Genomic DNA, 14694 nt, shown 5'->3' on the forward strand with positions numbered 1-14694 from the left:
ATTTCTTGCCAAATGATTTCTAGGTTTTGTTGGTAATGTCATTTTCATACCTTAAATGCAAGAATTGACCCTTTTGAAGGTCATTTGACAGCCTAGTTTTTAGGTTTTTCACAAGGTATATATTTTCCCCTCTTTCACTTCAATACACTTTATCATTGCTTAGTTCTATATTGCACATCTACTTAGTTTCTCTTCATAACTCTTGCTAAATTAGGGTTTTAAGGACCTTTGTATTCTTTCTCTAATCCTATAACCATTATAACTTTATTTTCATTAGTGTACCTTTATCACTTAGTTGACACTGATCTTCCTAGATCTAGTTACCTTAGAGTTGGGATTAAAAGGATCAATCTCCTTAACTCCTTCTTTGAGTTTTGTAAGAGGGATTTGTGATGAACTTAGGGTTTCATATCCTTGATTTACATTTTCCACTATTCACTAACTACATATCTAGCATGTATATGTAGATTGAGACATCTTGTAATAATGGCTATATAAGATGAATCATAACTTATAATCACAAGGAATAAAAATCATCCTCTTCACACAAGTGAATTGGATGTGTTTCACCCTTTCATAATTAAGTTCCCATTATCTTGCACTATGAAATACTTCATGTTAATTATGATATGTTATGCCAAGGACATATGAAATCATGGAACAATTATTTCTCAAAATGTATTCATGCTAAAAGGATTTTGAGATAATCAAATTTAGAAGATGTCCATCATTTTCTTTACCTATGTATTTTGTTATTTCATCATCTCTTTTGCTTTATATTTTAACTTCTAGCGAATTTGATGGACTATTTCCTAAGAAATTACAAAGTGAACATTCGAATTGTAGAGTGGGAATTAACTTCTAAAGAACATGTTTCAGATGACTAATTCCATCAAAATACATAGTTGGATAGGAGATTATCTTTCCTACTAAGAAATGAATTATTTTACCCTCTCAACTCCTTTCTATTTTTTTGTCAAATACATTGGACATGGTGCAATTATGGTCTCCTTTGGAGGAAATTTTGTAGAAGACCATCAAGCAAGAAATATTGGAGGGTATCAACCTTTAGGACATTGTAAGGCAATATGACTTACAGAAGACTAATACTAATATTGAGCTTTAATCTTCTTGAGAGAACCCTTGAAAGAAAAATGAGAATATAAATTGTGTTTGAAGTTTATTGGGATACTAAGATGCAGAGAAGGGGGATGAATCAAGATCACTAAAACTTTTAACCTTAAAAACAACTTTACTGCATTCACCACACAATCCATCTCATATCTAGATTATGCATAACATAACTTAAAACTTTAAATGTTGAAATAGATCCAACTATGCATCACATCCATCAACATGAAAATGTAAACACATGACACAATAGATTTTGGTTACCCAAAAACCCTCCAAGGTAAAGGTAAAACTAGGGTGGGGATGATACACACAAATCTTCACTACTGCAGTAACAAAGTTTGCCTATTATGGCTACACCTTTGATCACTTCTAATTATCTACCTTGTGAGGGGTCTACCCTGTTAAGATCTTTACAAGATTGTTAGATCTACCTTCATTAAAGGATTTAAAACTCACAATGAAGTAAGCACTATGTTAAGAGATTTACATAGGTATGTTAGGACCACTCTATTAAGAGATTTACCTTGATTCACTGGCCAAATGATTCAATGCCTAATCCTTTGGTTTGCAACTAAAATGTTGATTATGGATCTTCTCTTTCCTTTCTCTAATCTGATCTTATATCTGATGTGTCTTTACTGTTCTCCTCATTGTTTCACTATGTGAATAAAATTCACATTTTCTCTTGCAACCTCCAAAACCTAACTCCTTCACATATTGATTCACAATACTTCACTTCCTTACTCTTCATAGACAAAAATAGGGTTTGTATCTACCCTTATAAAGACATATGTAGAGTCTTCTAGAATTAGATTAGTGATCAAGATGTTTCCTTTTTAGCCTCATCATCTAATTGGTTGTCCCACCTTCATAGGGATCGATGATCCATGTCAAAATATGTAACAACCTCTGTAAAAAAAACTCTATGATCATTAAATGTTGTTTATATGTCAGCTCAAAATGGTTTACCTCAAATTTTGTGCCATTTCACACATTCTTGTTCACACTCTATTACTTGGCACATACTATCTCTAATGCTCGGTCATAACTATTCTTCTTGTTTATATTTGGCCACAACTAACTTGGCACCTTCTATATGACTTAGCATCCATATACTATGTTTTCTTGGTTTTTAGTAAACTCAGCTTCCATAGGAATACTCAGCAACCAAAGACTTGCTCGGTTCCTATAGAGCTCGACATATACAAGTCTTTACAAATACATGACTTGGCCTATATAGAGTAACTCGGTCGCAGTGATGACCAACCAACTCTGTCTTATATATGACTAATTTTGTGACACTAATAGACAAAAAAACTAGATAAATCAACAATCGCCCCCTCTAACATTAGTGGATAAAACACTTTGTCATGATCACATCATTATAGTAGAATTCAAAAAATGATAGTACTCCCCCTATGCCTATGACTCAGCCCATATAGGACTCAAAACTTGTACACTTGATCATATATACAATACATATATTACATGTCATGACTCAAATAGTCTAATGTTTCTTGTGATACCTCTGTGATGGCTTTTGTTTCCCATTTGAGCTCTACAAATCTGATGATCAAACTCTATTTTCCCCCTTGATTTTGCCACTCATGTCTGTTGCTGGGGTTGAGAGGATGGAATCAAGTCATTTTTTCAATGAATGATTTATGAGTTTGGATAACCATAGTAAGAGCATGATCCCATGTGGTTCTTACTGATTCAAAAACTTGAATCTTGATCTCCAAATTTGCAACTAAGTTGATTAAGCTATCAATAGTAGAAATATTATGATTTATTTGTATTAGATTATTTTTTGAAGCCAACTCTCATTGCATGACCTCCAAATGAGGTATCAACATGGATTATATGGAGATAAGTTTGGCCCTTATTCAACTATCTATCATGTGTAGGTCAGCCAACCTCCCTTGTGCAAAAAATAATCAATTGTAGTGCATTGAACTTGATCCAACTAACTGAGAGATAGATTTTCCTAAAGATTTTAAATCAACCTCAATCTTCTAAATGCTAGCTTGGAATTCATTGGTAAAATTGGGCACATCACAAAGAACATTGTACAAATATTATATTTTCTTCACAAGTTCTTCCATATTTTGTACAGGTGTCGATAATTCAACCTTTCTCAATGCAATCATAGTAGAAACTTTCTCAAGTACGTTTTTCTCAAAAAATTTCTCTAACTAGGCCATTAATTTCTAATTTGCTTCTATATCCTTAGTGTTGACTTTCTTTACAATTTTCACTAATTGATATATGATAGGGGTTTGTTCATCAATTTTTTAAATATCAAATGCATCAACAAATATGTCTTTGATATCACGCAATACTTTCCTTTGTTGTTGCTCTCTTCTCATCTCCTCTTTTCTTTTCTTTCTTGCCAAAATGTCTTGCAAGATTATAGTTTGTCCAAATGTGAGAATTTTCAAATCCCAATCAAGCAATTCAATAACTTCATCCAAGGTAACAAATTTACCTAGATAACTTAACTTCTTCTTCTTCCCTTTGCCCTTTTTAGGAGTGTTTTTGCTTGGCACAACTAGGGCTAGAGTAGGTGAAGGTCTTTCACCACTCGATCTAACTTGTGCATCAATGCCAGAGATAGAAATAGTAGCACTCGACATGATTTGTACTATAGGGGCTTGCACCTTTTGTGTAGATGTGGAATTTGATGTTGTTCGGGATGGAGTCTGAGGTTCCACACTCGGCTTTGTCTGTGAGACTACATTCTTATATCCTTCCTTTTCTTCTTCATTTCATTTATGCTCTATCTCATTGTTTCCCTCTTCTAGAGGTCCTAAGACTTCTAGTCCTTTCTGACCGGTAGTAAACTTATCCAAATTTGATTCTTTATCTTATTTGTCTGCTCATCTGAAGCCTTGGTTTCTTCTTTTTCCTTTTCTAACTCCACGGTACCTGTTTGAATCTGAGTAGTAGAATTGACAACTAGAGCTTGTGCCTCTCCTATTTTGGGATAATCCATTATTTTTTGTATCACAAGAGTGCCAAGTGTGGTGGAATGAATAGGGGATACATTTCCATGTTCCTATAAACTTGGCACACCTTTGTCTTCTTCATCGCGTTGTACATATTCAATAGTTACTTTATCCTTTTCACTCTCATGTATCTTTTGTCTTATTACCTCCTCCAGTGTATCAAGATCATTATGTAAATCTTGCTCAATTTCCTATTCAACTACCTTACCTTTACCATCCTTGTTATTAATTTTAGCAATAGTTAATCCAAAAATGTTTTTCAACAACAATTCACTTTTTCTTACATCTTCAATTTTATGTTGCAAAACCATAAAAGATCTATATTTAGGAGTGAATTTGTTCCTATGCTTCTCCAAAAAAAATATTATTTTTTTATTTTTTAATTGGGGCATGATATTAGCTAATGCTCCTTTTTCTTATTTGCATCTCATTCTTAATTGCATGTTTCCATTTGGCATCAATTCTACTATACAATTTATTTGGAATACTATTTCCTATCTCTAGAAGTGTAGTCTTAAACTTAGCCATCATGTCTAACATGGCTTCCTCTACTTCTAACTTACCAACAGCACTTAGTGTTTCATACTTTATGAATTTGAAACTTGATACAGCTATAGGATTTCTAATGGTGTCACATACCTCATCAATAGATTTAGGCTTTGTATGAACAATGACTCGACAATGACCTGGTTCATCAAATTTTGTCTTCTCTATATCTTCTTCTTCATTATCCTTTTGTGTTATCATTTTTATTTTCCTTGGTTAATTTTTGGTGGCTGACAATTTTCTATTGACTGCACTTGTGCCACTAGAACCTTCACTTGGTTTTATAATCCTTGTAGCACCCTTTTTTAGGTGGCTTGACACTTGATGGTGTTGTTTCCCTAGTTCTTGGTCTAAGTGGTGTAGGAGGAGAGAGGGGCTTAGATGTTACTTTCTTTATAGTCTTCTTCACCTTAGGCTCTATAATTTTGACCATCTTGGCCTTGTTTGTTGGTGGAGGGACAAGTGCTAAGGCTTTACCTTGTTTATCTGCACTTTCTTCCTCTTCCTCTGCATCACTATCACCATCTTGATCTTCTCCAAGAACTTGTGTGATCATCAATGGTCCTTTACCTTTAATTTGTGTGCCTAGCTTTCCTTCTAGGTCTTTAATCATTTTCTTCCTCTTCTTGTTAGTAGAAGCATTCTTAATATCTATTGTTATTCTTGCTTTTTCTTCTTCATAATTGCCAAAAGGCTTAGTCTTTGCATCAATTTCTTCAATATGTAGTGCAATAATTACTACACTCACATCATCAATATCAATCTCATATCCAAATGGTTTAAGCTATGCTACCCTTGGCTTAACTGCCTAAACATATGTGTAATCAGTATCCACAAGAAAATACACATCATTATAGTATTTGTCAACCAAGGATGTAGGAATCTTTTTTCTTCTCCTCATTTTCTATTTAAATTCATCAAAATATCCATCTAACACATTTTTAAAATTGCCTCCCAAATTCGCAATATACTCACTTATTTGCCTAGTTTTAGGTTTTCATTGTTCCCATTCAACATTTCTAAAAATAGAAAAATAAATTTGAACATAAAATAAAATACACATTATCAATGATCCAAACATACACATTGAATTCTTAGCCTTTCTAATTGATAATAATCTCTTGGCCAGTTTCAAGCAATGGAGCTTGGCAAGATCATATTCATGGTCTTTTATCACAATATTCCAAGCCTGATCTATTGCCATATATGGTGCACTGTTCAATCGGCTTGACTAGTAGAATTTGTGTGCAATCACTCTCACTACAAAGTTAATCAATGGATCAATGATGTTTAAAATCAACATTAAACATCCATTCCACTCGACTTTGGTGTTTACCTCAACTACATCTTTTCTCTAGCATCGCATAGTCTTCTTCTTATCAAACGTTGGATATCTTGTGACAACATGAATAATCTTCTTTGTGATTTTGATTGGCCCATCCAGCCATAACTTTATGTTGTGAATTTGGATTAGTACAACCTTGATCCATTCAATTTTGGAACTTCTTGGAAAATGTAGGGCATGCATTAACCCTTTCTTCTCAACAATCTTGAACTCATCCTTTAATACTCCATCACGCATCTTCTTGTATGCCAAACAAATTTCATAGTCTCCTACTTCAATGATTTTACACATGTAGCATATTTGTACAGCATGAATCATAATAACCCTAGGTGGATTGATGATAACACACCCATTGAATCTCCTTTCATAGAAATTTTAGAAATAGCACGATATTTAAGTGGAGGATAAGTGCCACTCTTCACCAATTAAAAATTGCCTACCTCTTCTTCTTGATTCTTCACAACTAATGATGATCCAGATGTTATTTTCATGTTAGGGTTTTGAAATTTTTCTTTCTAAGCAACATGGCACAACTGATAATCAACACTCGATCACTCCTTCAACTATAAATTTTCTTTCAATCACCTTAGAAATTACTTTACAATTTTCTCAAATCGCTTGGGCTCTTGAAATCTGAATGCAAGGTGTGTAATAATGCTTTCAAATTTTTTCTATATACCTTTATTCATTCAAATTAGAGATCTCATAAATGATGTGTACACAATTAGGTGGAATCCAACTATTGCAACCATCGATACACTTTTAATTCAGTCACCATTACATAGCTCGGTCTATGCCATCTAACTCAACCAACACATCAGTTTGGTCATTGTGAGTACTTGATCCATATTGCAATGCTTAGTCAATACAGACAATATTACTAATTCTCAACACCCAATAATGTAAATGATTCCATTACATTATTCTTTCCATAAATTTGTTCTAGTACATCTTATCCTATGTAGATATGAACTAATGTAAGATAAGTCATTTTAAATATGTAGTTCTTTACATACCTTTCTTGATCAATTTGGGGCGGTGTGATCACTTTCTCCAATGGATTGGGTGATCTCAGCTTCACTTGTTCCATTGCTTCCAACTTCTACTTTCTTGTTCCAAATTTGATTCATTTCCTTCTTTGTTTGTTCTACATCCACTTTGCATTTTCCCTTGATGTGTTCATTGTTTGGTGCCAATGCTCGAGTCCCTTCTTAAGATTTCCCTTTATATACTTTCATTTCCATTTAATAATTAATTAGTAATACTAAATGTCATTTACCTCTTAGGGTTTCCCTTTTAGGTTTTCGATCTCCTTCTATAAGGATTGATCAATTGTAAATTTCATCTTATCTTTTCAATCTTATAATATATTTTTCACATTCTTAGAGCAGAACCCTTGCCTCTTCTTTTTATTTTCTTCTCTATGATAGGTTCTAGCATGAAGGTGTTCATCAACTTTTATGGATTTGTATTGCTCAAATATTACATGGTATCAAAGCTTAACGTGTTCTAGTTTATTATTATTTGGAGAAAAAAAGAATGAGGTTTTGACAAAATAGATCTAGCTTTTTCAAAAAAATTTGTAAAAATAGGGGAGTCTCTAAATTTTGGATCACTTTGAGGCCAAACAAACCTCACGGTTGGATTTAGAAGATGTCAAAACCCCTATTTTCATATAAAATTTGTCAATATTGGACAACGTTGACAAGGGGGGCAATTTTTTTTGCATAATAGAGTAGTACAGCCTCTAGCACACACTCTGAGGTGCACAAATTCCAAAAAACCACATTTTAAACAAAAGAGTGGCTTTTTAAATGCGGTGGTTATTAAAAATGCATTACGGTCTGCGGTGACTACCAGTGGTCACATTCGTGCTTGTCGTTGTGCCACCTATCCACCCTCGCAGCGCCACTCACACTCTACTCACTCGATGCCCACCACCTCCACCAACGAGCCATCACACCTCTGCTCTACCTAGAGCACGATCCTATCAATGGCTGGTGAGTTTAAGTTTTAGCCTTTTTTCAATTTTTGAGAGGGGTTTGCAAATTTTTCTTTGCTACAGAGGCCCTATTGGTTTTTTCGCTCTAACTTTAGCATATAGAGGTGTTTTTTTTGGATCTGAAAGAAGCACTGGAAAGATGATTCAGAGACAGACATGATGATGAAGGTATTTTTTGGATTTTTATCTAGTTTGGTACCTATTTTTTTGCTCAAACTCAGAAGATGTTTTTTATCTTCTAGGGGACATAACTTGTTTGTTTTAGCTTCATTTTTTGATCTGAAAGAAGTGCTAGAAAGCTCTTCTTGAGAACTATACAAATTCTCTATTATTTTTATTACTATTTCTCAAAGTTACATGTGATTCTCAAACTAAATATTTTTTTTATCTTTTCTTGTATATGCATTCCTTCTAGCAACTAAGGTTCAATTTTTGCATTGTGGGGGATGTTTTGTATTATTGTTTCTATTATTTACATCAGTAAACTAGAACTTTTTCAAAAAAAAATCCAACACCTTCTAAAACAATGGTTGCAACCTCTTCTTGTCTAGAACTTCTAACCCCTCATAACTATCACACTTGGAAGTCCCTGATGGCACAACTTCTCTGATCAAAAGGGTTGTGGTCTTGTTTAGACCGAGTGCAACCAGTTTTACAGAGGCCTTTTGAGGTCATGTAACACAAGAACAAGATGGATGAAGCAATGGGGTTGATTGTTTTGTAGGTATTCAAAATTTTACAATTACATCTTGATGGGTGCAATACCCCTCTAGCTATCTAGACCAAGCTTGAAGGCTTGTTTTGTATAGTGAATGACTTTAGGGCACTTCAGATTGAGGCAAAGCTTACCTCTCTTGTACTGGATTCTTTTTCTTCCATTGAGGACTTCTTGATGAATTTTAAACAACAAAGATCTTTGATGTAGAGTTGTGGGAAAACCAAGATTAACACTTAGTGCATTTACTTGATTCTTTCTAATCTTCATGGAGACTTTCAAATTTTTGTTTCTACCTTCTATTCCACCAAGGATGCTTAGGGTACTAGATTTACCATGCCATCCTTTGAAGTTTTTTGTGATCGTTTGACTTGAAAGCAAGCTAAGCTCTCTTAGTTGAATTCTCTTACAGGTTCATAGACTTATGCATTGGTAGCTCGGCCATCTTCTAAAACAAAGGAGAAGAAATAATAGTCACATCCTATAGAGTCTTAGATTCATTCTATCCCTCACATCACATCAGGCCCACCTCCTCCTAGGGGAGATAAACTAAAGCTAGAAAGACTGAAGTGTGCTCATTATAATAAGCCCAACCATGATGAGTCACATTGCTATGAGAAGAAGTTAGATGGCTATGCCAAATAGGTTTTAGATTTGGTAGCTCTCCTTTAGAATATCAACATTGATATTCCTTCTAATTCTCACAAATCTTCTTCTTCTTCTTCATCATTTTAGTCAGATGGTAAAGATATAGGAAAGGGCCATGCTCTATCTACAACTACTACTCTGCACTCTTCTAGATTGTTACTAAATTTAGGTGCTTCACACCATATGGCATCTTCTTAGGATTTGTTCTCTTCTTTTGAGGCTTCTCCTACTCCACACATTTTGATGGGGAAAAAAATTTTATGACTATATGTGGAAAATGGTCTATTGAAATTGATGATGGTATATTTCATGATGTACTATGTGTTCCATCTTTGTCCTCTAACCTTCTCTCTATTTATCAGATTACACAGTGCAATAGGGAAGATAATTGAGTTTGCACAAGATTTAGTGCACATCAAAGATAGTGAGACAGGCAATATTGTTGCTATAGGTATTGTTGATCATTCTTCTCACTTATACTCTTTCTCTCATTTTGGTCCACCATCTCCACTATCAGAGACTCACTCTCCTTCTTCACAAGAGACTACTGAGGTGAAGTTAGGTCACGTGAACTTATGTGTTATTCCTAAGACCAGTGTTGTGACTTCTACACCTCCACCTCCTATTTAGATTCCATCCATTGCTAAGGATTACTCTTCAACATTGCCTACCATTGTAGCTCCAATCATCGAACCACCTACTATAGTTGTTGAGGATATATCAGAGGACACACATCTCCTCTCAGATGATAGATTCAACACGCATGTTATCCCACCTCCATTGGAGATTCCATTTCAAGATTCTCATGCATTCTCTTTTGAGCATCAGCTAGGACTTCCAGCTTCACCTTACATTTAGAGGTTTCACCATCCTTATCCACTTCCTTTATTTCTTTCATATTTGAGCCACATTGGTATGTTCATCGACATAGGGTATCTTCCATTCTAGAGGGGCTATAGAGTCTCAAGCCTCTATCATGGGGGCTTTCATTGTACTAATGGTCTTGAAAGAGTCTCTTGAGATATTTCATTTGTGCATCCTTTTCTATCTCTTTTTGGAATAGGGTTTTTCCCACTGGGTTTTCTCTATTTCATAGAGATTTGGTTGTGATTGGGTACTTCATCGGGCCTTGTTACTAGGACCAAAGTTTTTCTTTCAGCATTGTAGTTTCCTTGTTTTTTCATGCATGGTTTGTAGCTACATTGTTGCTCATATTAAGGGGGTGTTAGAGTAAAAGGTTAATTTCATTTCATTTATTAAATTGCCTTTACTCACTTCTTAAGATTTCCCTTTATGCACCTGCATTTCTAGTTAATAATTAATTAGTAATTATTAAATGTCATTTACCTCTTAGGGTTTTCATTTTAGGTTTTTGATCTCCTTCTATAAGGATCGATCAATTGTAAATTTCATCTTATATTTTCAGTCTAATAATATATTTTTCATATTCTCAGAGCAAAACCCTTGCCTCTTCTTTGTCTTTTCTTCTCTGTGAGAGATTCTTGCATGCAGGTGTTCTTCAAGTTTTGTGGATTTGTATTGCTCAAATCCTACAACTTTCATTGGAACTTCCATTGTCAAGCAATCCTTGGGTATCAACTTCTTGATAAAGTGTGTCATTCTACTGAATAGTTATATCCTTTCTTTTCCTTAGGGATTTCCTTAGTTCCTCTCTTATTTCTTCAAGTTTCTGCAGTATGAAATAGATGTCAATTATTTGATTGTTAATAATCTTTCCCAATTTGTAAGCCTTCATCTCTAAGATCTCAACTCTCAAGTGGTTAAACTCCTTCTAAGAGAACAAATCTTTGATACCAATTGTTGGAATTTTATTGGGAAACAGAGATACTGAGAGGGGAGGTGAATCAAGATCACTAAAAATGTTAACCTTCAAAACAACTTGACTGCATTCACCACAAAATCCATCTCATATCTAGATTATGCATAACATAACTTAAAACTTCAAATGTTGAAATAGATCTAACTATGTATCACATTCATCAACATAAAAATATAGACACATGACACAAGAGATTTTGGTTACCCAAAAACCTTCCAAGGTGAAAGTAAACTTGGGGGGGGGATGACACCCATAACAAATTGTACCTATTAGGGCTACAAGTTTGATCACTTCTCATGGTCTATCATGTAAGGGGTCTTCCATGTTAAGAGATTTACAAGACTATTAGGTCTACCTTGATTATAGAATTTAAAACTTACAGTGAAGTAAGCACTATGTTAAGAGATTTACATAGGCCTGTTAGGACCACTTTGTTAATAGATTTACCATGATTCATTTGTCAAAATGATTCAGTACTTGATCCTTTGGTCTACACTTACAATGTTGATTATGGATCTTCTCTTTCCTTTCTCTAATATGATCTTCTATCTCATGTGTCTTTTCTCTACTCTTCACTACTTCAATAGGTCACTAAACTTCACAATTTTTCTTACAGCTTCTGAAACCTAACTCCTTCGCTTCCTTACTCTTCACACACATTAATAGGGTTAGGATCTGCCCTTATAAAGACATATATAGAGTCTTCTAGAATTAGATCGATGATTTAGATGTTTCTTTTTTAGCCTCTTCATCTGATTGGTTGTCCCACCTTCATAGGAATTGATGATCCACATCAAAATGTGTAACAACCTCTATAACAAACTCTACGATCATTAAATTTTATTTCTATGTCATCTCAAAATGGTTAACTTCAAATTTTGTGTCATTTTAGACATTCTTGTTCATACTATGTTACTCGGAACATATTGTCTCTGATGCTTGGTCGAAACTGCTCTTCATGCTGATACTCAGCCTCAACTAACTCAACACCTTTTCTATGACTCGAGATCCATATACTTTTTTTGCTCATCTTTTATAGAACTTGACTTGCATAGGAATACTTGGCAACCAAAGACTTTCTCAGCTCCTATAGAGCTTGACATATACAAATTTATTTACAAGTCTTTACAAATACATGACTTGACTTGTATAGAGTAACTCGATCGTAGTGATGACTGACTAACTCTGCCTTATATATGACTAAGTGTGTGACACTAATAGAAAAAAAAAACTAGAGAGATCAACACATTGGTGTTGGATAGTATGAAACATTAATTTCAAATGTAGAATGTGAGGCCTTTTAAAAGCTTCGGTAGGATTGTGGATTGGGAATTTTCTCAAGCACAAAAGAGTAAAATTTACTATAAACCATGTACAATTATAGGCATCCTGGGACATGTTCACCCTACTTAGATTATCTCATTAAATTAAATAAGGGAATAAGATTACAATCTGACCACTGTCAAAATATAAATGTGTACTTCATATATAATATGTGATTGAAATACAACAAGTAGCCGACCAATCTATGAACTTTGTTTACATCCATACATTGTGATACATGAATAATTATAGTTTTACAACATGAATAAAATTGGAAATGAGTTATTAGACTAAAGTCCATCAGCAAAAGCTCATATCTCTAAGCCTCAAATTTGAGTCCATCTGCTACCTCAAGACAGGAGTGTGGCACATGTGCTTTTACCGCCCAACCACGGAGTGGTTAGCTCCACTAGGGTTCTTCCTAACACAAAAAACTTCCAGGCCCTTCTCGAGAAAGCTAGCAATTTGGCACCGTTGGATCAAATGGATTTGGTGCAACCATGTTTCTAATGAGACATAAAATATAACCATGCACATCAAACATGTGCATTCAAATAATAGCTTGGCCAAGCATTTTCACAAGTTTGTGTTAAACATAAATATCATTTCAATTAAACTACCCTTCCTTGTATTATCCCCATTCAACACCCATCCCATAAGGAAATATAACCATAAGTATCAACATGTCACTCATCAATACATGGTACATCATTTCAAGTCTAACGAAGAACTTTAAGCCTTTTCTTCCACTGATTACCCTACAAATATTTCTTTAAAATCAATAGAACTGCCTTCAAGTAGTATTTACTAATCGTTAGAATATTAATTTGTCACATATAATTAGACTGTCTCCTTGCAATGTCAAAATACAATACACTAAGTTGCAATCAGTAAGGTAATCTAAATGCCCAGTATTTATTTTGCCAATATACCTTATATGCAATTGATTTGGAATAAATAAGATACAACAAGTTTCTAGATTAGATTGTGTGAATAATTTTTACATCAATATTTTGAATCACATTATGCGATCCATTATTAGAATGCAAGAACATAAAAGGAGAAACAAATGGTGGTTAGCATACTTAGAGCTCTATAAAAAGGAGGGAGAAAGGAGGGTAGGGGGAGTCAACACGCAGAACAAGATAAAACCACTCAGCTACTAGTTAACACAATTAAATGAACAAAAAAGAAAGGAATATAATACTAAACTAATAAAGCAATAAAATAATAACAAAGGAAAGAAAAGAAAAGAGGAAAGTAAAATAAAATAAAAATAGAGGACTAAGAAGAAAAATAAATTCTCTCTTTTCACACACACACACACTCATATATTTAAACATTAGTGTTGTTTTCTCATTTTCTCATTTTTGTTTATTATATTTTCTCTCTTGTCATACTAAGATTTATTTAATTGTGTAGCTCTCTTTTGCTTTTGCTTTCCCTCTTAGTTTTTACTATTTTTTTCTTGCTATAATTTTTTATTCTTAGTGTTGTAATTGGTAACGCAAATTAGAAATAACTATAAACTAAGGAAACTAGCCTGTTGACTTAATCGATTTGACTAAGTTATGTTTTGATTGAGTCAAATTAAGAACAAATACTGCACAAACATTATAACCAATATATTCTTCAAGGTCGATTTGTGACATAGCCAACACTTCTAAGTACTAAATGCAAGTTTGAAATATAGTGATGTTGTTGATTCAATTTTTCAGAAAAGAAAACAATATATATAGTTTTTCCTACAGACCAGATAACGTTAGTGAAAGTTTATTAACATATCTTTGTGGCTTAAATATGGAAACGTTTAGATAAGGAATGTAACAATAATGACAAAAAAACTAGAAAAGGTTTCTTTGAAAATCACCAATTCCAAACTTAGCCAACTGTTTTGATTTTATTTCCATTTCCTCATGGGATATTGTAAACAACAATAAACATATATCCAGCACATTATGACCATATTGCATTATTCATTCACTAACTTAAGCAAATGGGTGTCACTCTGGTAGGTATAGATGTTCGTAATTGCCTATCCTTCATATGTGTGTGTGTGTGTGTGTGTGTGTGTGTGTGTGTGTGTGTGTGTGTGTGTGTGTGTGTGTGTGTGTGTGTGTGAATAAGATTATC

The sequence above is a fragment of the Cupressus sempervirens genome, chromosome 3 (assembly GCF_028749045.1).
Source record: "Cupressus sempervirens isolate cs-2001-9-10 chromosome 3, ASM2874904v1, whole genome shotgun sequence".
Classification (NCBI taxonomy): domain Eukaryota; kingdom Viridiplantae; phylum Streptophyta; class Pinopsida; order Cupressales; family Cupressaceae; genus Cupressus; species Cupressus sempervirens.